General features: G+C 42.8%; 1 long non-coding RNA gene across 1 annotated transcript; it reads right to left on the reverse strand.

Annotated features, from left to right (window-relative positions):
* Window positions 1-11,972: 11,972 nt before the first annotated feature.
* On the reverse strand, window positions 11,973-20,541 carry LOC308661875. The gene is made up of 3 exons (XR_014025032.1): window positions 20,515-20,541; window positions 17,952-18,089; window positions 11,973-12,119 (listed from the first exon to the last, which is right to left on the reverse strand). It is a non-coding gene; the product is annotated as an uncharacterized lncRNA (long non-coding RNA).
* Window positions 20,542-20,999: the final 458 nt, after the last annotated feature.

A 20,999-nucleotide genomic window follows, 5' to 3' on the forward strand; every position in this document is an offset into this window, starting at 1 on the left:
CTCTGCACTGGCAGTGGACAGTCAGTTGTTTTGTTTGGATTCATACTTGTTTACAGTAAATATTATTTATCCAAGCTGTGCTTGGGAGAGAACAAATCTGAGTTTTAGCCTAGAAGCCTAGCTAGCCTTGTAAATCTGGAGAAATGTGATTCAGTGCTGAATCAAGATTAGGGGACCTGAGAACATATTGCAATAAGACTAAATGCTTTGATGGGGGAGAGAAAATTGTGTCTTAGCAAAATCAAGTCACTATTTCATTTCCATCAAGATGTATGGTTTTGAGCATCAGGGAAAAAGTCAAGTGGGAAAAACTATTATTTTTTGAGTTGCTACACTGGAGATAGCAGAGAACCCCACAAGATGCATTCCCCAGCAATAGGATTCGTGTCTTCACTTAGAGATGGATTTTACCATTATATATATTTCAAGATGGTTTGTTCTTTTCTCCAGGGACACCTTTTAAGTACAGTATTTTGGGACTAACACTTCCAAAATCCCATCCTGGTATGATTAATGGCCATAGTGAATGAAAAGTTTTGGAACTGCAGACCCAACCTATCTAAAAGGCCACACGGTGAGAAAGCCACAGATCTGACTGATTGGGGTCAGTGTTTATACCATATGTGGAGATACCCAGTCAATGAACTGATTGAATTAACTACTGTGACCTTAGTGTTGAACAGGGGGGGGGGGAAAGCCCTGATTAACTTCTTAGCAATATTATCTATAAGGACTAATTAGATTTGTCATCTCTGTCCCAGGATTAGTATTATACCCTGGGGATGAATATGCAAGTGACTGTCAAGGTTGAATTGCTAAAATGCTTGCTAACCTCTTTCGCTACTCAACTTGCCATAGAACCAGGGGGAGGGAGAGTCTGGGAAAGAAATGAGCTAAATAAGCTAAGAATCCCAGCTGCTGGAGTATCTCCTCTTGGGAGCTATGTTTCAATTCTCTTATCAACTAGATAACTCCCCCATCTTTTAAAAAAATATTAAAAATATTAAAACTTTAAAAATGTCCTTTTTTATTCACCACATGGATTCACCATAGATTTGTGTAAAGAGCATTCTTACAATCAGAATTTCCTTCCTAATTATTCAAGGGATGGACTTTGCTTTGTTTACAATTGTTCTAGCCTGAATTCCACCATGACTTCAAGATTCCTTTCCTCATTAGTCTACTTTAAGCATAGATCCCATCAATAGCACTGTGGAGTGGTGCATAAGTCTAAGTGCTATTGCTATTGCTAAGGAAGAGACTTGTGCCGACTTGCATAATTTGTTTATGAATGTACATTCACCACTTTGAAGAATTCCTACTTACCCTATATGAAGATATCCCTTTGAATTTTACTATCTTGAATAGTTTGGTATTACAGCCAGCATGGCCCCATCATTGCCCTAACTCCAGACCATTCACGTACATGCTAAAAAGCATGAGACCTAACACTAATTCCTATGACAACCCACTTGGAGCACTTCAGTGCTCCACGAATTGCCCAAGTATTCCTATTTTCTACCATTTTTTCAACTACTGTACTTGCCAATCCAGGACAAATGCCCTGACTATCCCCTACCTTCTGATGTTTTATAGGAACTTTGTGAGGGACTTTGACAACAGGTTTTTGAAATTCAACAAACACAATATCTTGTTTGCACTAATAAAAAGCTTTGTCACACACACAAAAAAAGGGGAGGGGCAGGGAATCAAGGCTTAACCTTCACAAAGGAAATAGCCTTCACAAAAGGCATATTTTTCAAGGCCATTCTGCTGTCTCTATTCTGAATGATGGCTTGTTGCTCATCTTGAGCTGTCTTCATTTATTTTTGATTCTTTGCATCCAGATTGGTAAAACATGCCTGGAAGCCTTCATCCTTTGATGATCTGGCACTCAGATATATCCAGTGCTTTTTTTGTAAAAAAAAAAAAAAAAAAGTGCCGGAATTCACATACGGTATGTCATACAACCCACCTTGCCTACCCTACAAGGTTCCATCCAAAAAAGGTGCCAGAACTCCAATCTAAGCGTTCTATGACAAAAAAAGCCCTGGGTATATCAGTGGAACTGATTGCTTAGCATGCAGGTATATCTGTGGAATTGGGCACTTGTGAGGTTATAAATATATGATAAAGTAGCAACATTCCATTGCACAGTCCTGCAAAGAAACCATCTCTGGGTATTCTTTTCTGGGAGCACGATGAATAGTTGCTAAACAAGTATTCAAATATTATTTCTTTTCAAAGCATTCTTCATGGTGGCAGGAGTATTCTGATATTCCCCCCTACTTATGCTGATGATGTTCCATGCTTTAAAACACGGGTGTCAAACTCGCTGCGTCACGTGACGTTTCACAACATATCGTGACTTTTTTCACTGGGGTGGACGCGGCCTCCCCATGATGCAACTGGCCTGTGAGCCAGCAGTTTGGCACCCCTGCTTTAAAAAGAAGAATCCTTTTGAAAGATGTAGTGATGTAATACACTACTATTCACAACTTCTCATTCCAACCATTTAACAAAACCATTTTTCTCCAGTGTTCTGTTTGTGTCTCTTTTGATATAAATCCATAGGCACCCTGCTTTCAGAGGGATTGTTGTGTACAACTCTTTCAGCATGGCACCTGAATTCCTATATTTGTTTAATTACATTGTGGACTATTAGCGCAATATTTTATTTTATACTTTGAGATCACTTTTCAACTCTGAATTTATTTATGGAAAATGATACTATAAAAATCTTAACTCTGAGCCAAACATTGGTAAGGGTTGATGAGGTATACAATTTCCTAAATGGCCATTTTCCTTCCATATTTTGCCACAGTAAGATGCAATCTCATGATTTCATTCCCATTTACTTATACTTATTAAGATTCCCTCCTCAGCACCTGGATTGCAAATTTCCTTTGATTATTAATTTAAGCAATGCTTAATGCAGAGTCCCTTTGTGAGGGAGATGATTGGTTTTAAAAACTAGATAAATAAAAATACATAATACTACTCTACTGCCCCATTCCTCCTGGTGATAGCACAGCTGAGCCCAACTGAAAAAAAACCCACTGTCCAATCATACAGATGAACTTTCTCCAATGCAATCTTTCCACACATTCTAGATCTGCCATCATCCACAGCTAGTACTGCAAAGACAATAACAAACCATGTGGAGAAATAATCTTAACTTATGGGAATCCAGTGCTATGTTCCCAACATTTCCACTTTCTATTGACTATGGAAATGTTCTTCTCAGAGCACAGGGTCATCCAGCTATAAGGCACACAAAATAAGTTCTGTTTTTTCATGAAGCAGACAAATGGTCTCTAGAACCATGGATAAACAATGGCTTTTCAGATGCTAATGTCCAACTCCCAATTTCCCTGGGATGAGTCTGGTTGCTGCAGCGAGTCTGGAAGACTGCGTGTTCCACTCTCCTCTGTTAAAACTGTATCATGTATTATTTATTTAATCAGTTTTATATGGCTTCACGAATCAAGGAAATGGAATATGAAAACGTTTTATTTCAATCAAAAGAGCTTGATGGATTTTTCACTCCGTTATCCCTTGCCTAGCACAATTTCAGTTTGTCCCACTTTGCATTACAGAGGGGTTAAGTGAATGTCAGTTTGCTTTAAGGACACATTTATGTTTTTTTAAAAGGCGGCAATTAGGACACTCCATGGAGAAAGAAGAATGAGGTAAAGTAACCCTGTTTCCCCGCAGCAGACTGCTCTGATTCAGTGACGTTACCTTCACATTTTTGGTCTAGTTTCAAAAGAAATCCAAAAGCTTCATTAATTTCTCCTGCTCCTTATGTGACAAAACACCTGCATACAAAGTAAATTACATGAGGCCAAATTCCATTATCTGCTACTCCTGTCCCAAGGCCAACACAGCACATGTGGCTTAGGGCTCTCCCTTATGTCTGCTGTGTTAATATGCATTCCCCCAGACCCTGAGTCAGCAGAAAAGTATGTCGATAGGAATTGCACTGTTTTGTGTGCCTCAGGCACCGTCCCCTGATCTAGCTTTTCAGATTCAATGCACCTCAAAGAAAATGATTGGACAAACAGGCCAGCGGAATGTTGGGAGCCCTCCAGTCGGGGCTGGTTCCAGGCTCGCTGCCCCCCTCCTGCTGTCTTTGCTGGCTGGAGCCGCCGCCAGGAGGCCAGCAGAACGCCGGGAGCCCTCCGGAGCAGTCGGGCTGGTTCCCGGCTCACCACCTTTCCCCCATTCTCACCGGCTGGGGTCGCCGCCGGGAAGCCAGCAGACCGCCGGGAGCTCTCTACGGACGGCGCTGGACGATCCGGCATCACGCTGTGGGGAGGGGAATCCCAGTGGTGTCCTCATGGATGCAGGCATGGACCTCCCCACAGAAACCCCACTCGAGCATTCGGGAGGAAAGGCGGGGCTCCCTCCCTTCTTTCGGCAAGCGCAAAAGACGTCTGGACGGAACAAGCCTAGCCAGGTTCTGCCAGCCCCCACCCCTGCCCAGATGCCCTCACCACCCCCAAGCGTTTTTTTTACTAACCTGCTTTCAGCTGCATTTTGTTTCTCCGGTTCTCTGCCTTCACCACGTGTTTGTCGGACTATCGGTAAAAAAAAAAAAGTTCCATGAGACTTTCTAACTTCTCGTGAGATCTCGTGAGAAGTTAGAAAGTCTCATGGAATTTTTTTTGTCCCACAAACACGCGGCTGAGAAGCGAATGGAGAAACAGAATGCAGCTAAAAGCAGGTTAGTAAAAAAACCGCCCTCTACTTTTTTTTTACTTTTTTTTTTACAGTGCTGTTCAACTGGTCCTACGCTTATCACCAGCCAGGTGCTCGCGTACCACTAGTGGTACGCGTACCACCGGTTGAAAAGCCCTGTTGTACACTACTCAGCACAATATAACAATGGTAAAACATGTATGATGAGAATGAAAGCTTTTTTCTGATAAAAGGAATGTATCGGATAAAACAGGCTGACATGTCAGTCCAACTCCTAATGTTTGTCCTGCCTCAGGAGGAGGAGGAGGAGGAGGAGGAGGAGGAGGAGATTAGTTTCACCTCTTTCTAATCAATTTCACAATAGGCCCATTTCCAGGCATTCTGAATGAATAAGAGGTGGGGGGGCTCTTGACGTTTGTAATGGCTTAAGTGAAAAAGAAGTGAAATGGTATCTGCAGCCCTCCATCACAGGCCTGCAGATGAAAAGGCAGAAGTGTTCAACAGCACTGGCACATCTATACACACATATATCCAAGGACTAACACTTAAAAGCAAGGCTCCTAATTCCTGGTTCACAAAAAGTCTGCATAACTCTCCTGACCACACTCATGGACAGATAGCTCCAAATGCCCCATCTCTCCAACACCCTAAGCCAAAATAGCCACCAAGATCAGTACTAGGTGAGTGGAGATGAGGAGATGTGTCCCCAGCAGCCTAAAATACCTATAGGAGCTAGGCAGATCCTAGCCTTATGGCTGCAACCAGCCAGATATCCTAAATGATCAAGTCTTATGTCTGGAGGATTTTAAAATTGAAACAAATAGGGATCAGTTTAGAGTAGTTCAGCCAAAGCTGGAGATGAGATGAAGCTGATAGCATGAGAATTTCCTCTTAAAAAACCTAACAATTCATCCTGTGCTGACATTCGCAAGATGTGAAGATGAACCCCTATGACTGATACAGCAGTATTTAAACTATCATTGTGATTCCACTTCATATTAGTACTGTATCTTTCTAATGAGATGTCATTTTCACACTTGGTAGGCTTTGCAGGGGGAAAAACCCTGGGACTGTAACGCAGAGAAAATAAAATGTATAGTTTACTGTGTTAAACTATGGAGAGATTTGAAATGAACGTATTTTCTAGTAATAACTAACAACGAAGCACTGAGATGAATATGCAAGAAAATGCATCCTATATCCATCAAGCAAGTCCTGTCCATGTGTTAAAATGTAGATAACACTGTTCCCTGTATTTTGAAGTGACCTGTACTGTAGCACAAGTGATTCCTTACTGTGGAATGAGTTCTCCACATACTGTGTCATTTTTAATGGAGCACGTAATATAGCTGTACAGATTATATACATTTAACCAGGGCTTCCCCTTCTTGGATTACTGCCTTGTCGTGGCGAAGGGGCTTGCGTAATTCAATGAAGCTATGAGCTATACCGTGCAGGGCCACCCAAGACGGACAGGTCATAGCAGAGAGTTCTGACAAAACGTGATCCACTGGAGAAGGAAATGGCAACCCACTCCAGTATCTTTGCCATGAAAACCCTATGGACAGTACCAAAAGGCAAAACGATATGACGCTGGAAGATGAGCCCCTCAGGTCGGAAGGCGTCCAATATGCTACTGGGGAAGAGCAGAGGGCTAGTACTAGTAGCGCCAGAAAGAATGAAGCGACTGGGCCAAAGCCGAAAGGACGCTCAGCTGTGGATGTGTCTGGTGGTGAAAGGAAAGTCCAATGCTGTAAAGATTTTTTCTCCATAGGAACCTGGAATGTAAGTTCCATGAATCAAGGAAAGCTGGACGTGGTCAAACAAGAGATGACAAGACTGAACATCGACATCTTAGGTATCAGCGAACTAAAATGGACAGGAATGGGTGAATTTAATTCAGATGACCATCAGGTATACTACTGCGGGCAAGAATCCCTCAGAAGAAATGGAGTAGCCTTCATAGTCAATAAAAGAGTAGGAAAAGCAATACTGGGATACAATCCTCAAAATGACAGAATGATCTCAGTTCGAATACAAGGCAAACCATTCAATATCACAGTAGTCCAAGTCTATGCCCCAACCACCAGTGCTGAAGAGGATGAAATTGACCAGTTCTATGAAGCCCTACAGCACCTTATAGAACTAACACCAAAAAATGATGTCCTTATCATCATGGGGGATTGGAATGCTAAAGTAGGAAGCCAAAAGATAACTGGAATAACAGGCAAGTTTGGCCTTGGAGTACAAAATGAAGCAGGGCACAGGCTGATAGAATTTTGTCAAGAGAATACGATGGTCATAGCAAACACTCTTTTCCAACAACCCAAGAGACGGCTCTACACATGGACATCACCAGACGGTCAACACAGAAATCAGATTGACTATATGCTCTGCAGCCAAAGATGGAGAAGCTCTATACAGTCAGTAAAAACAAGACCAGGAGCTGACTGTGGCTCAGACCATGAGCTTCTCCTTGCAAAGTTTAAGCTTAAACTGAACAAAGTAGGGAAAAGCACTAGGCCACTCAGGTATGAATTAAATCATATCCCTGTTGAATATACAGTAGAGGTGACAAATAGATTTAAGGAATTAGATCTGATAGACAGAGTGCCTGAAGAACTATGGACAGAGGTTCGCGACATTGTACAACAGGTAGCAACCAAAACCATCCCAAAGAAAAAGAAATGCAAGAAAGCAAAATGGCTGTCTGAGGAAGCTTTGCAAATAGCTAAGGAAAGGAGGGAAGGGAGAAAAACATACATATGCCCAATTGAATGCAGAATTCCAGAGAATAGCTAGAAGAGATAAGAATGCCTTCTTAAATGAACAGTGCAAAGAAATAGAAGAAAACAATAGAATAGGGAGGACCAGAGATCTTTTCAAGAAAATTGGACAGATGAAAGGAACGTTTAATGCAAAAATGGGCATGATAAAGGACCAAAATGGCAGGGACCTAACAGAAGCAGAAGAGATTAAGAAGAGGTGGCAAAATTACACAGAAGAACTATACAAGAACGAGCTTAACGTCCCTGATAATCACAATGAGGTGGTCACTGACCTCGAGCCAGACATCCTAGAATGTGAAGTGAAGTGGGCCTTAGAAAAGCTGAGCAACAACAAAGCTAGTGGAGGTGACAGTATTCCAGCTGAGCTATTCAAAATCTTAAAAGACAGTGCAGTAAAAGTGCTACACTCAATTTGCCAGCAAATTTGGAAAACTCAACAGTGGCCACAGGATTGGAAAAGATCAGTTTACATTCCAATTCCAAAGAAAGGCAGTGCCAAAGAATGTTCAAACTATCGCACCATTGCACTCATTTCTCATGCTAGTAAAGTCATGCTTAAAATCCTACAAGCTAGACTTCAGCAGTATGTGGAACGAGAACTACCAGAAGTACAGGCAGGATTTTGAAGAGGCAGAGGAACTAGAGATCAAATTGCCAACATACGCTGGATCATGGAGAAAGCTAGGGAGTTCCAGAAAAACATCTACTTCTGCTTCATTGACTATGCTAAAGCCTTTGATTGTGTGGATCATAACAAACTGTGGCAAGTTCTTAAAGAGATGGGAGTACCAGACCATCTTATTTGTCTCTTGAGAAACCTATATGCGGGTCAAGAAGCAACAGTGAGAACTGGACATGGAACCACTGATTGGTTCAAAATTGGGAAAGGAGTCCGGCAAGGCTGTATACTGTCGCCCTGCCTATTTAACTTATATGCAGAGCACATCATGAGAAAGGCAGGGCTAGATGAATCAAAAGTTGGAATTAAGATTGCCGGAAGAAATATCAACAACCTAAGATACGCAGATGATACCACTCTAATGGCAGAAAGTGAAGAAGAACTAAAGAGCCTCTTGTTGCGGGTGAAGAAGGAGAGTGCAAAAGTTGGGTTGAAACTTAACATTAAGAAAACCAAGATCATGGCATCTGGCCCTCTCAATTCCTGGCAAATAGATGGGGAAGAAATGGAGGTAGTGACAGATTTTATTTTCCTGGGCTCCAAGATCACCGCAGATGGGGACTGCAGCCAAGAAATTAAAAGATACTTGCTCCTGGGGAGGAAAGCCATGGCAAATATGGGGAGGAAAGCTATGGCAATTCCTGGCAAATAGATGGGGAAGAAATGGAGGTAGTGACAGATTTTATTTTCCTGGGCTCCAAGATCACTGCAGATGGGGACTGTAGCCAAGAAATTAAAAGACGCTTGCTCCTGGGGAGGAAAGCCATGGCAAATCTAGACAGCACACTAAAAAGCAGAGACATCACCCTGTCAACAAAAGTGCATATAGTCAAGGCTATGGTCTTCCCAGTTGCAATGTATGGCAGTGAAAGTTGGACCATAAGAAAGGCTGAGCGCCAAAGAATTGAGGCCTTTGAACTATGGTGCTGGAGAAGACTCCTGCGAGTCCCTTGGACTGCAAGGCGATCAAACCGGTCAGTCCTAGAGGAGATCAATCCTGACTGCTCTTTAGAAGGCCAGATCCTGAAGCTAAAACTCAAATACTTTGGCCACCTAATGAGAAGGAAGGACTCACTGGAGAAGAGCCTAATGCTGGGAAAGATCGAGGGCAATAGAAGAAGGGGACGACAGAGAATGAGGTGGCTGGATGGAGTCACTGAAGCAGTAGGCGTGAGCTTAAATGGACTCCAGAAGATGGTAGAGGACAGGAAGGCCTGGAGGAATGTTGTCCATAGGGTCGCGATGGGTCGGACACGACTTCGCAGCTAACAACAACAAACCAGGGCTTGGCAACAGATGTTGGCTTTCCTGATTGGTATGTTGTCTAAACATTCCAATTTAGAAAGTAGTTATTCTAGAGCACGGGTGTCAAACTCGCCGTGTCACGTGACGTGTTGCGACGTATCGTGACTTTTTTTGCATAGCCGGAGCTGGGGTGGGCGCGGTCCCTACATGATGCAACTGGCCAGCAGCTTGACCCCCCTGTTGTAGAGTAATTGGTCATGTTGTTTGAAGATTTGGGGAGTTGTACTCCCAACACATCTGGGGATAGCTTTTCTGGAATGCAGTTTATAACTGCCCCAAATAGATCTGAGTCTCTAAACCTGGTTTAATACAGCTCAACAAATCTGGGGCTAGAATACACTACATTTTGAAATTAAGAAGAATGTTAGCAATTTTACAGAGGTTACAAACAGAATATTCTGTGCAGAGCCTGGATTTTTTTGTAGATCTTTCTGAAGCCAAAGCTATTTTATACATTTTAATAAAGCAATATTAAAATATTACACTACTTCATTTACTAGGCATCCAGGACTTCACTATGAATATGATACTAAAGCAGTATTATTGGAAAATAGAAAGGAATTTATACTCAGTAGAAATGTGGCTTTTTTCCACTATTACTTTTGATGTCTGCCTAGAATAAGATTGGCACATACACTGTGTACTAATTCTATATATGAATGTTCTGGTTGGTCCTATTTATATACTAAATGCTTCTTTTCTAAAACAAATAAATAAATAAAAGCTATTTGGACCTCAGCTAATTATAGTTAATTGCTGAGAGCATAGCGAAGGCAGACTGACAAGATAATATTTTGCAGTAATACATTGAACACAACTTAGAAAAAAATTAAACCTAGTGAAGTCGTTGAGTGTAAAGCCATTCAGTAGAATACATACCTCTTCTCTTGGGGGAAGGAACCTGTCATTCTTTACTATGTTGATACTTTTTTTTATTTTGTGTCATCATGATGATTACTACTGTTATCTAATTAATTGTAATAATTCTTCATCTCTTTCTAAACTTTCCTTTTGGAAGTTCCAAGCAACTTGAGCTTTCCTTGCTCTGTTTGTGCAAGAGACCACTGATTGTAATCATGGGAAGATGTAAGATGTTCTTCTGTTTCATCTTCTCTGGCACTGTTATTACTTCAGACCATCACTCTACAGCAGAGGTCCCCGACCGTTTGGGCACCAAGGACCAGTTACGTGGAGAGAGGTTTTTCCGCAGACTGGAGGAGGCGTGGTTTTGTGTGCTGTCTGCATCCTGCAGATGGGGCTTTGCTTGCGTGTGTATGGTATGCTGTGGCCTGCTACCGGTCCATAGACCGGGGGTTGGGGACCCCCTGCTCTACGGTATGTTTCTCCTTATGCCCAGCCAGGTTTGCTTTCAGATGTATCTTTGCTTCTGCATGCAAATTTATGTACACATTTCAGATAAACTGGAGTTAATTGGCTAAGTGATAGAGAGTTGCTTCCCTTTTAATTAATAGGGCTCTGCCCCATGATTGAAACATGAAGCCTTGGAACAGCTGTTCAGATTCTGAGTAGCAGTACTATACTGGCAATAAGCTTTCCCTACTATATTTGATGCAGTTTTTATAGATTCAAATATGATAGCATTCTATAATGTTCAAACCTGTTTACCACTATTTATTTATTTATTTATTTATTTATTTATTTATTTATTTATTTATTTATTTATTTAAACAAATTTATATGGTCTCCCAACTCACAGATGGTAACTCCAAGCAGCCTACAATATTAAAATTTCACAATGTAAGAACCCAGTTACCACCCCCAGTGATGGCAACCACAAATCACGTCAGCTACTTTATTGGCTCCATATCAACCTAGCATCCCCATGTCTTCAGGGCCTTCTGAAAAACTATCAAGGTGAAAACCAGACTTATTTCTAGGGGAATGGCATTCCAAAGGGAAGGAGCCACCACAAAGAAGACACTTTTCCTTGGTCCACAAGATGTACTTCTTTCATAGATGTGACCCACAACATACCTTGCCTTCCCACTCTGATAGTCTGGATAGATGTAACTGAGGAAGGCGGTCCTTCAAATAACCTGGTTCCAAGCCATGTAAGGCTTAAAAGGTGATAACCAGCACCTTGAATTGCATCCAGAAGCAAATTAGTAACCAATGCAGCTCCTGCAAAAGGTTTGATGCAAATGTCAGGACCCACCCCAAACCACGTCTTAGGAAGACAAAAACTCTTGGAGCCAGGTTTTTAGTCCAAAAGAAATCTTTACTATGACATGCTCGGTTGTAGGAAATGAGACAGGGCTTAATGGTTCCACGATGTAAATCCTTATAAAGAGTTCCGGTTTAACCCCCCTTAATCCCCATTTGGTCAGTCCCCCCCATCCTTCCTCTCGTATCATCCATCTCGTGGGAAAAAGGAAGTTAGGACCCTTTTGTTTATTGCTGCCTACCGTGACAAAAACCAGATGCTAGCCCCCCCTTTTGTTTCCCCAGTTCAAAAGGCTTCTCCTTTCCTTTGAAATGCCTATTGCCGGTTCAATACACATCTATCCTCTTCTCTTCGGGAGATGGCAGAATCCATGGGATATGTTTGAAACATTCCATTTATGAATATGATATAAATGGATTCTGACAGTCCGCTCTCCTTAGAAGAAAGATGTGTCCATCTGTAGGGGGAGAAAAGAAAAGAGAAGAAAAAAAAAACATGTGTAAATGTTAACTCGGTTTGTTTGGATATTCTGTATGAAATCTCTTAAGCAGCTTTGGTGCTTTAACGTGGTGTTTGCTGACCCATTCATTTTCTGAGGAGGGGAGGTGTTTCCAAGCCACTAGATATTGAGTTGTTCCATGATGTCTCCTGGAATCCAGAATTTCCTTCACCTCGAAATGTTGTTCTCCTTCCACCATGATGGGAGGTGGTGGTGGTGGAATTTTTGTTCGTAGGGGAGATTGTTGTTCTCTCTTTATTAGACTGCAGTTAAAGATTGGGTGTATTCGTCTAAGATTTTTAGGTAGTTCTAATTCAACTGTTACTGGGTTTATGATTCTTTTAATTGGAAAAGGTCCAATGTATTTTGGTCCTAGTTTTTTACAGGGTTGGAGAGACTTAAGGTATTTTGTAGACAGATATACCATCTCTCCCACCTTGAACGGTGTGGGATCAGATCTTTTCTTGTCTGCCTGTGTCTTGTGTGCTAATCTAGCCTCTGTTAATGCTTTTCTGACAATAGGCCAGGTGTATTGTAACTGAGCAATCCATTCCTTTAGTTCTGGAATTACCGGTTCTTTTGGAGTTAGATCAGGTATGGGGTTGAAGCTCTGGCCTGTGGCTACTTGAAAAGGAGTGTAACCTGTGCTGGAGTGAATTGCGTTGTTATATGCCACTTCTGCGAAAGGCAGCAGGTCTGTCCAATTGTTCTGCTGAAAATGTACATAACATCTTAAATATTGTTCAAGTACAGAGTTAGCCCTTTCCGCTTGCCCGTTACCCTGAGGGTGATGACTAGATGTCAGCCCTTGGGTGGTTCCTAACAGAGATAAAAATTCCTTCCAGAATGCTGAGGTAAATTGCACCCCCCTGTCAGATATGATGCGTTGTGGTGCCCCATGCAATCTGTAAATATGTTGTACAAAAAGTTTTGCTAATGCTTTTGCAGTAGGAATTTTTGGGCAAGGTATGAAATAGACTTGCTTAGAGAACAGATCAGTAACAGTCCAGATAACGGTGTTTCCGTTGCTTTCTGGTAGTTCCACAATAAAATCCATGGCTATTTCTTTCCATGGGGCTGAGGGATTCGCCACCGGTTGTAACAGACCTGGCGGTTTCCCTTGCAGTCTTTTGGCCATTGCGCAAATTTGACAGCTACCCACATAGCTTTCTATGTCCTTTTTCATAGATGGCCACCAAAATTGCCTTTTAGTTAAGTGTAAGGTTTTTACAAAGCCAAAGTGTCCTGCTGATTTTGTATCATGGCACAGTTGCATGAAATTGATTCTCTGTGTGGCCGGTATATATAGCTTCTCCCCCACCCACGGCAGTCCATCTTTAATTGTGCACACATGTTTATTTTTCTGGAACCATTCATCACTTTCCAAAGATTTCCTGAATTCTATTCCAGTTTGGCTATCTACCTTCGGCTTCATTTTTTCTTGTGCCCTGGTGGTGACTGGTGCTGCCAGTTGTTGTTCCGGTACAAGTGGTTTAAAGTCAGTAACTCTTGTGCTGTTATATTGGGGCATGCGGGATAATGCATCTGCCAGGAAGTTCTTTCCCCCCGGTAAGTGTTTGAGAGTGAAATTGAATCGGTGAAAGTGTTGGGACCAGCGGGCTTGCTTAGGAGTGAGCTTCCTGGGCGTTTTTAGTGCTTCTAAATTTTTGTGGTCAGTCCAGACCTGGAAAGGTATTTTATTTCCTTCCAAAAATTGACGCCAAGTTAATAATGACCACCTTAATGAGAATGCTTCCTTCTCCCATATTGGCCATCGTTGTTCAGTTTCTGTAAGTTTCCTGGATGTATATGCGCAAGGTTGCAACGCCCCCTCATCATTTTCTTGTAGTAATACGGCTCCGACTGCTACGTCGCTCGCATCTGCCTGTATTACAAAAGGTTTGTTGGGATCTGGGTGTTTAAGTACAGGTTCCGCAGAAAAGAGTCTCTTTAGCCTCTCAAATGCTGCTTGACATTCCATTGACCATTTCAGAGGCTGGCTGGGTTTCACGGGTGACCCCCCCTTCGTTTTCAACAAATTTGTGAGGGGCATGGCTATTTGGCCAAATGCAGGGATGAATTGGCGGTAGAAATTTGCAAACCCCAGGAAACTTTGCAATTGCTTCCGTGTGCGGGGGGGTGCCCACTCTAGTACTGCCCTGACCTTCTCTGGGTCTATTTCGATGCCCTCTGGGGATATGCGATATCCCAGGTAGTTGATTTTTTCCTGATGAAATTCACACTTCGATAATTTAGCATATAAATGGGCAGCTCGCAATTTCTTCAGGACTGCTCTGACTAGTTTGATATGTTCCTCTTTGGTTTCTGTGAAGATAAGGATGTCATCGAGGTAAACCAGGACCCCCTTATATAGGTGCTCTCTCAGTACGTCATTAATTAATTGCATAAAGACTGCGGGGGCCCCTTGCAGTCCAAATGGCAATACTTTGAATTGATAGCACCCCATTGGGCAGTTGAATGCAGTTTTCCATTCGTCTCCTTCCTTAATCCTAATACGGTAGTATGCTTCCCTCAGGTCTAGTTTGGTAAAAATCTTTCCTTTCGATAGGTGGGATAGCATATCCTTCATTAGGGGAAGGGGGTACAGATTACATTCACTAACTGTATTTAGGTTTCGGTAATCTACGCACAAGCGAAAAGACCCATCCTTCTTCTCCCTGAACAGAACTGGGGCGGCTACTTTGGGTTTGGCGGGCTCAATAAATCCTCTTTCTAAGTTTTTCTTTATGAATCTTTCCATTTCTGCCATTTCCCTTGGGCTCATGGCATACATCCTGGGTTTTGGGAGTTTTGCCCCAGGTTTGAATTCTATGGTGCAGTCTGTGGGGCGGTGGGGGGGGAGCTCATCTGCTCTTTCCTCACTGAAAACCTCAGCCAGGTCTCTGTATTCCTCCGGTATCTCTGTTAGCCCCTTCTCTTCCCCCACTGCTGCTTTTTCCTCCCTCTGGGTTGGGGGGGTGTTTGGGGGTTTTACATTTTCCTGTTCCCCTTTTGGGAAGTTGAGTTCTGCAGTCCTCCAGTTTATCCCGGGGTTCCATTTCTTCAGCCATTCCAGTCCTAAAATCATTGGGCATGCCATGCCTGGGGCCACTATAAATGTTATGTCTTCCTCATGGGACCCCAGGGACATGTGGAGTGGTAGAGTGGCTAGGGTAGCTGGTCCCCCCCCTGCTATAGACCCGTCTAATTGACTGAAGGAGATTGGTTGTTTTAGCCTCCTCACTGGGATGCTCAGTTCCTCCACCAGCGTTGGGCTGATGAGGCAGCGGATGCAGCCAGAGTCTATCAAAGCTTTTATTTCATTGGCTTTTGGTGCAGAGGAAGCTAATATAGTTACTGTCTTAAGTATGGGTGGAAGAGGTCCACTTACCAAAGGTTCTCCCTCTGAGCTGTCTTCCGAGGTGTCCACCGCCTCTGCAGTGTAGGCCGGAGTCCAATCCCAGGTTTTGGCAGAAATTGTGGACTCTACAGCCTCTGTCCCCTTCATGGAAGATTCTTTTGGGTTGCCTTGAGACTTCCCCAGCTTTTTGGAAGTTGGTGCCTCTGTTTTGCGTGGAGGGGCTTTCAAACGACATTCTGCAGCACGGTGGCCCTCTCTCCCGCAATTGAAACATCCCTTTGATTTTTTAGCCGTGGCCGGTGGGTTTTCCCCCTCACGTGTTTGCTCGAGTGGCGGGCGGCCCCATGGTTTTCCTCTGCGTTGTCTTTTCAATAGGTCTATTTCCACTTCCTCTGCCAGGACATACCAGTCATCGAGATGGTAGGGGTCTCCCCGAGGCAGGCAAGCGTCATACAGGTCGTAGTTTAGACCGTCTTTGAAATGGCTGAGGAGGATGTCTTCTGGCCAGTTCAGCTTGCTGGCGATGGCTCGGAATTCTTGGGTATATTCGGCCACTGTTCTCCTGCCCTGCCTCACCGTCTTGATTCTCTCCCAGGCCTTCCGGTCAGCCAAAGGGTCCTCGAATCGTCGCCTCAAGGATGACATGAATCGGTTGAAGTCGTTGAGTTCTGGGGCGTTGGAGTCATGCAGGTTCACCACCCAGTCTGCGGCCGTCCCGTCCAGGGCAGATTGCACAATTCGGATGCGTGTTTTGTCACTGGGGATGTCCCGTCCGTACTCTTCCATGTAGCTGAGGACTTGGGTTAGGAAAAATCCCAGTCGTGTTGGCTACCCCTTGAATTTTGCTTCCAGGGGTGGGAATCTTTGGCTGGATCGTTGTCTGCGCCGCAGAGTGTATCGCTCCTCATCTCGATCCCCATCTGTGGGTCTGGGGGGGGGGTACCGCTGAGTCAGCGGCTCCTGTTCCATTGGACAGCCCTGGGGTTTCAGGTGTTGGATTCCTTCCGTTACCCCTCCAGTTGCGACCCCAGGTGTTGTGGTTTCCAGTTCTCTCCTCCCTTAGTGAGCTCAGGGTTGTTTTCATCAAGTCAATAGCTTTTTCCAGAATCCGCTCTTCCTCACTGGCGTGCAGGGAGTTCTCCATCTCTTGTTTCCATTCCGGTTGGTGGTCGCTCCGTCTCAGGGTCACTTCTCTCGAAGCCTTTTCCCACTCACTTTTCCTTCCAACGCCCATCGACCACTGGGGTTTTTGTTCGTGCTGCTCCGCCGTTTCCTCCCAGGAGGAATATGATGCTTCAGTTTCCCAATGTTTCTGGGAGTTTGGCTGGGAGGAAGGCTCCTTCTCCGTGGGGCTTCCTTCCCTTCTTGCTTCATCGTCAGACATCATATTTATTTGCAAAGTCCCCCGGTAAGGTTCTTCTTCCCGGGTTGACTTTCGTTGCAAGCCCTGTCTAATGTCAGGACCCACCCCAAACCACGTCTTAGGAAGACAAAAACTCTTGGAGCCAGGTTTTTAGTCCAAAAGAAATCTTTACTATGACATGCTCGGTTGTAGGAAATGAGACAGGGCTTAATGGTTCCACGATGTAAATCCTTATAAAGAGTTCCCGGTTTAACCCCCCTTAATCCCCATTTGGTCAGTCCCCCCCATCCTTCCTCTCGTATCATCCATCTCGTGGGAAAAAGGAAGTTAGGACCCTTTTGTTTATTGCTGTCTACCGTGACAAAAACCAGATGCTAGCCCCCCCTTTTGTTTCCCCAGTTCAAAAGGCTTCTCCTTTCCTTTGAAATGCCTATTGCCGGTTCAATACACATCTATCCTCTTCTCTTCGGGAGATGGCAGAATCCATGGGATATGTTTGAAACATTCCATTTATGAATATGATATAAATGGATTCTGACAGCAAGTGAAAATCTTGACATGCACAGTGCTATGCAGACAACTGCATTTTGAACCAACTGAAGCTTCAAGGGCAGCCCCATGTAGAGCACATTACAACAATCCAAACAGGAGGTGATTAGGGCATGAGTGACTATGAGGAAGGCATGTTGGTCAATGAATTGGGTGTAACTGGTGCACAATTTGTAGTTGTAAAAAAAGCCTTCCTGGCTACAACTGCCACCTGGCTATAATTGCCGTCTGGTCATGACTGCCACCACAATGCCCATATATTGAATAATTGTTGAGGACTGATCATATGCCTTCATTTGCAAAAGTTTCCTGTAGGACCTGAGACATAGTTTAAGCTATTCTTATTAACCTATCAAAACTGGGAGTTTGAGATCAGATTATGTTTGATGGTTTGACACACTGCACTAAAATTATCACTTCTTTTTTGCTGTCTTGTTGACTAAGCTGTAATGGCTTGGTTCACATAATATTCGAGTCCAAATAAATCATATAGCATAGCACAATGATGGGAACTGACCTTTGTATGATCCTGCTTTTTACAACAACCTGAAGATAGTTCTTGGCAGTATTATCCAGTGTATTATCCTACACCAGTCTGCCCCAGGTTTGGTGCTCCCCAATTGTTTAGGCAACATCCCCATGTTCCTGGGTTCTGCTGAATAGGAATAAAGGAATAAAGATTAACACACTCCAACATATCTGGAGAACACCAGATACACAAGGGAAGGAAAAATTACAGCATTAAACAATGGCCACCCAGAGTAACCTTGTAGGGGAGATGGCGGCATACAAATTTAATAAATAAATAAAATAAATAAACAATACAATGTCTTGGTATGCAAGAACTCCCTTTTCTAAAAGGTCTGTATGAGCCTAAGTCTGCATATCTCCAGACACAATCCCAGAGCACATTCTCAAAAAAAATGCAACACAGGGGCAATAGGGTAATGCTGCCAAGCACAGTTCAGACTTATATCACTTAAATTGGTTTCTGACTTCCCTATGTTTCACTGAAGAATCATTTATATAGGTATACTTTTTCTGTCAATACTCTGTGGGTTAGGGATGTAGGATTATCTTACATTCTCCTGCAAGCTTTATTCCTGTCGCTGCACTTACTTAAAATTTGATAAACTAACATGAAAAATATTGGTGACCCCCGTAATTAGAAAGGAAATTATGTTCTTTTATTTTTCAGCTTTTTCTCAGATTCTATGCTTTACCTTCATTTATACAATAAATTTTGAAGAGGGATTTAAGAGATACAAGTCATTAGCTCCCTCTGCTGGTTAGACAATATTTCTGATTTCTAATCATAAACTTCCAGGCATTTACTTTCAAGTAAGAGTTCTGGGATTGAAAGAATGAGCCCACATCCCTGCTCCTAACGGCAAATTGTCCTATAAAATATTTTATTTCATTATCTATTTAAATGCAAGATACTTATCAATACTCTTTCTGTGTCATCACTACTCTATGAAGCTGAAAAAGAATGACCTTTCCAAGGCCCCATAAGCCTCATCCTACACATTTACTTGAGATACATTGCATGAAACGCAATACTGCTTCTGACACTATTAATGGCAAAAAATAGAATTGTCATTTTGATTCCCATTATCTACTATGCTTTATCATCCCTTGCAATAGTACTAATATCAAATCAAGAAAAATGTTATACCTAACCCACCATTGTGGGATATGAATAAAATACATCATGTTCACTCAAGTGAATATCTGAGGCTTGTGTGCATTCACAATAATTTGATATTTTTCTACCTGGACAGTCAAATGGATAAAGAAAACTAACTTCTTATATTTTCACTGGCTGTTATTCCTTACTACTAGATTAAAGGGTCTTTCTCCCAGCCATATACTTATTTTACCCATAAAAAACATCTGTGTGAGGATTAGATCTGGCGAGGTCAGGAGGAAACAGCTTGAGACCACAGCATTTTACAAGACACAGATGTTATTTGTTCCTTTCACAATACTGATGTGGGGGGGGAAGAGAAAAATTGCAAAAATTGAATCTTGCTTCTGCTGGAAATATGACCTGTGCCTTTCCCTTGGCAGTTGCTGAAAATCTTCCTTAAGCTCCTAATTCCTGCAATAAATATATTTGTCAAGAGTTGCACCCTGTGTGGCATTTAGTATCAAGCCAGGAACTTGATTGAAAGCAACTCTGTGATCAGCAAAGACACGTCTGAGTGATAGTACAACGTATGAGTGTTATTTACCTATGATTTCTTTTGAAAAGGAACATTAGCAGGGAGTTTATAGTTAATACATTAAAAATCTTCAGATTGTATTGAAGAAAAATATCCTCTTCTTCCCTAATCAAAATGAAGCGGAATATTCTGATACGTTGCAGATATCATGCTGCCTGAATGAAAAAACTTTCCCTCCCCACAAACATTCTCCATGCTTTTAGATTTGGAGTGTACTACAGTGATGGCAGTACTAATTCTATCTAGCCACATTGTATTTCATACACTTGCCTCTGTCCATTACTACAAACCAGTTTGGAGCTGTTTTGTTGATGTATCCGAACCATAATTACCTCTAAAATTAAAAAGAATTTGGGCAGGAAGGAGGGACAGTTACATTGTTTGGCTTCCTCATTTACCCATCGGTGATAGCAGAACATGCAGCTTATTTGCACCAAGCCCAGCCTGAGACATTAGCTTAGATCCAATGTGACTGACATGTCTTTTTTCATCAACTTTATGAGTGACACATCAAAAGACTTTTATGAACTTACCGTATAGGGAAAGAAAGGTAATAAAGCATACAAAAATGTGAAAGTATCTAAATGTAAAGGTAAAGGTAAAGGTTCCCCCGCACATGCATGCTAGTCGTTTCCGACTCTAGGGGCCGGTGCTCATCTCCGTTTCAAAGCCAAAGAGCCAGCGCTTGTCCGAGGACGTCTCCATGGTCATGTGGCCGGCATGACTAGACGCCAAAGGCGCACGGAACGCTGTTACCTTCCCACCGTAGTGGTCCCTATTTTTCTACTTGCATTTTAACGTGCTTTAGAACTGCTAGGTTGGCAGAAGCTGGGACGAGTAACAGGCACTCACCCTGTTAAGCAGCACTCGGGATTCGACCCACCAAACTGCCGACCTTCTGATCGAGAAGCTCAGCGTCCTATAGCTAATTTAAATTTGAATGCAGAAAAGTTAAGATACAAATTCTGGTTTCACGAAGAATCTCACCACATAGTTTGAAAAAGTTATCTTCACATCCTAACTATAAGGTGCTGACCTGCTAATCTTTCTTTTTAGAAGACATATATTGATGACGTGAAATTAAAAGAATTTGCCTGTTTCCTCTTTAACTGGGATATAGCCTGAAATTAGGAGCTGCCAGTAGTGGCATTCTCTTGCAATATTTATCAATTGGTCCCTCCCACTTCATCTCACACTTGACTGACAACACAGCCAGTCAGCATGGGCACTGGAGAGGTGAAAGGGAAACAGCTCCTGAGAAAGCTTTCCCATGTTGTTTATGTTCCCCCATTACATGTGTGCTCTGTCAGCCAGCTTGGCTTTGGATATGAGTCTAG

Source organism: Vipera berus, assembly GCF_964194415.1.
Source record: "Vipera berus genome assembly, chromosome: 2".
Taxonomy (NCBI): domain Eukaryota; kingdom Metazoa; phylum Chordata; class Lepidosauria; order Squamata; family Viperidae; genus Vipera; species Vipera berus.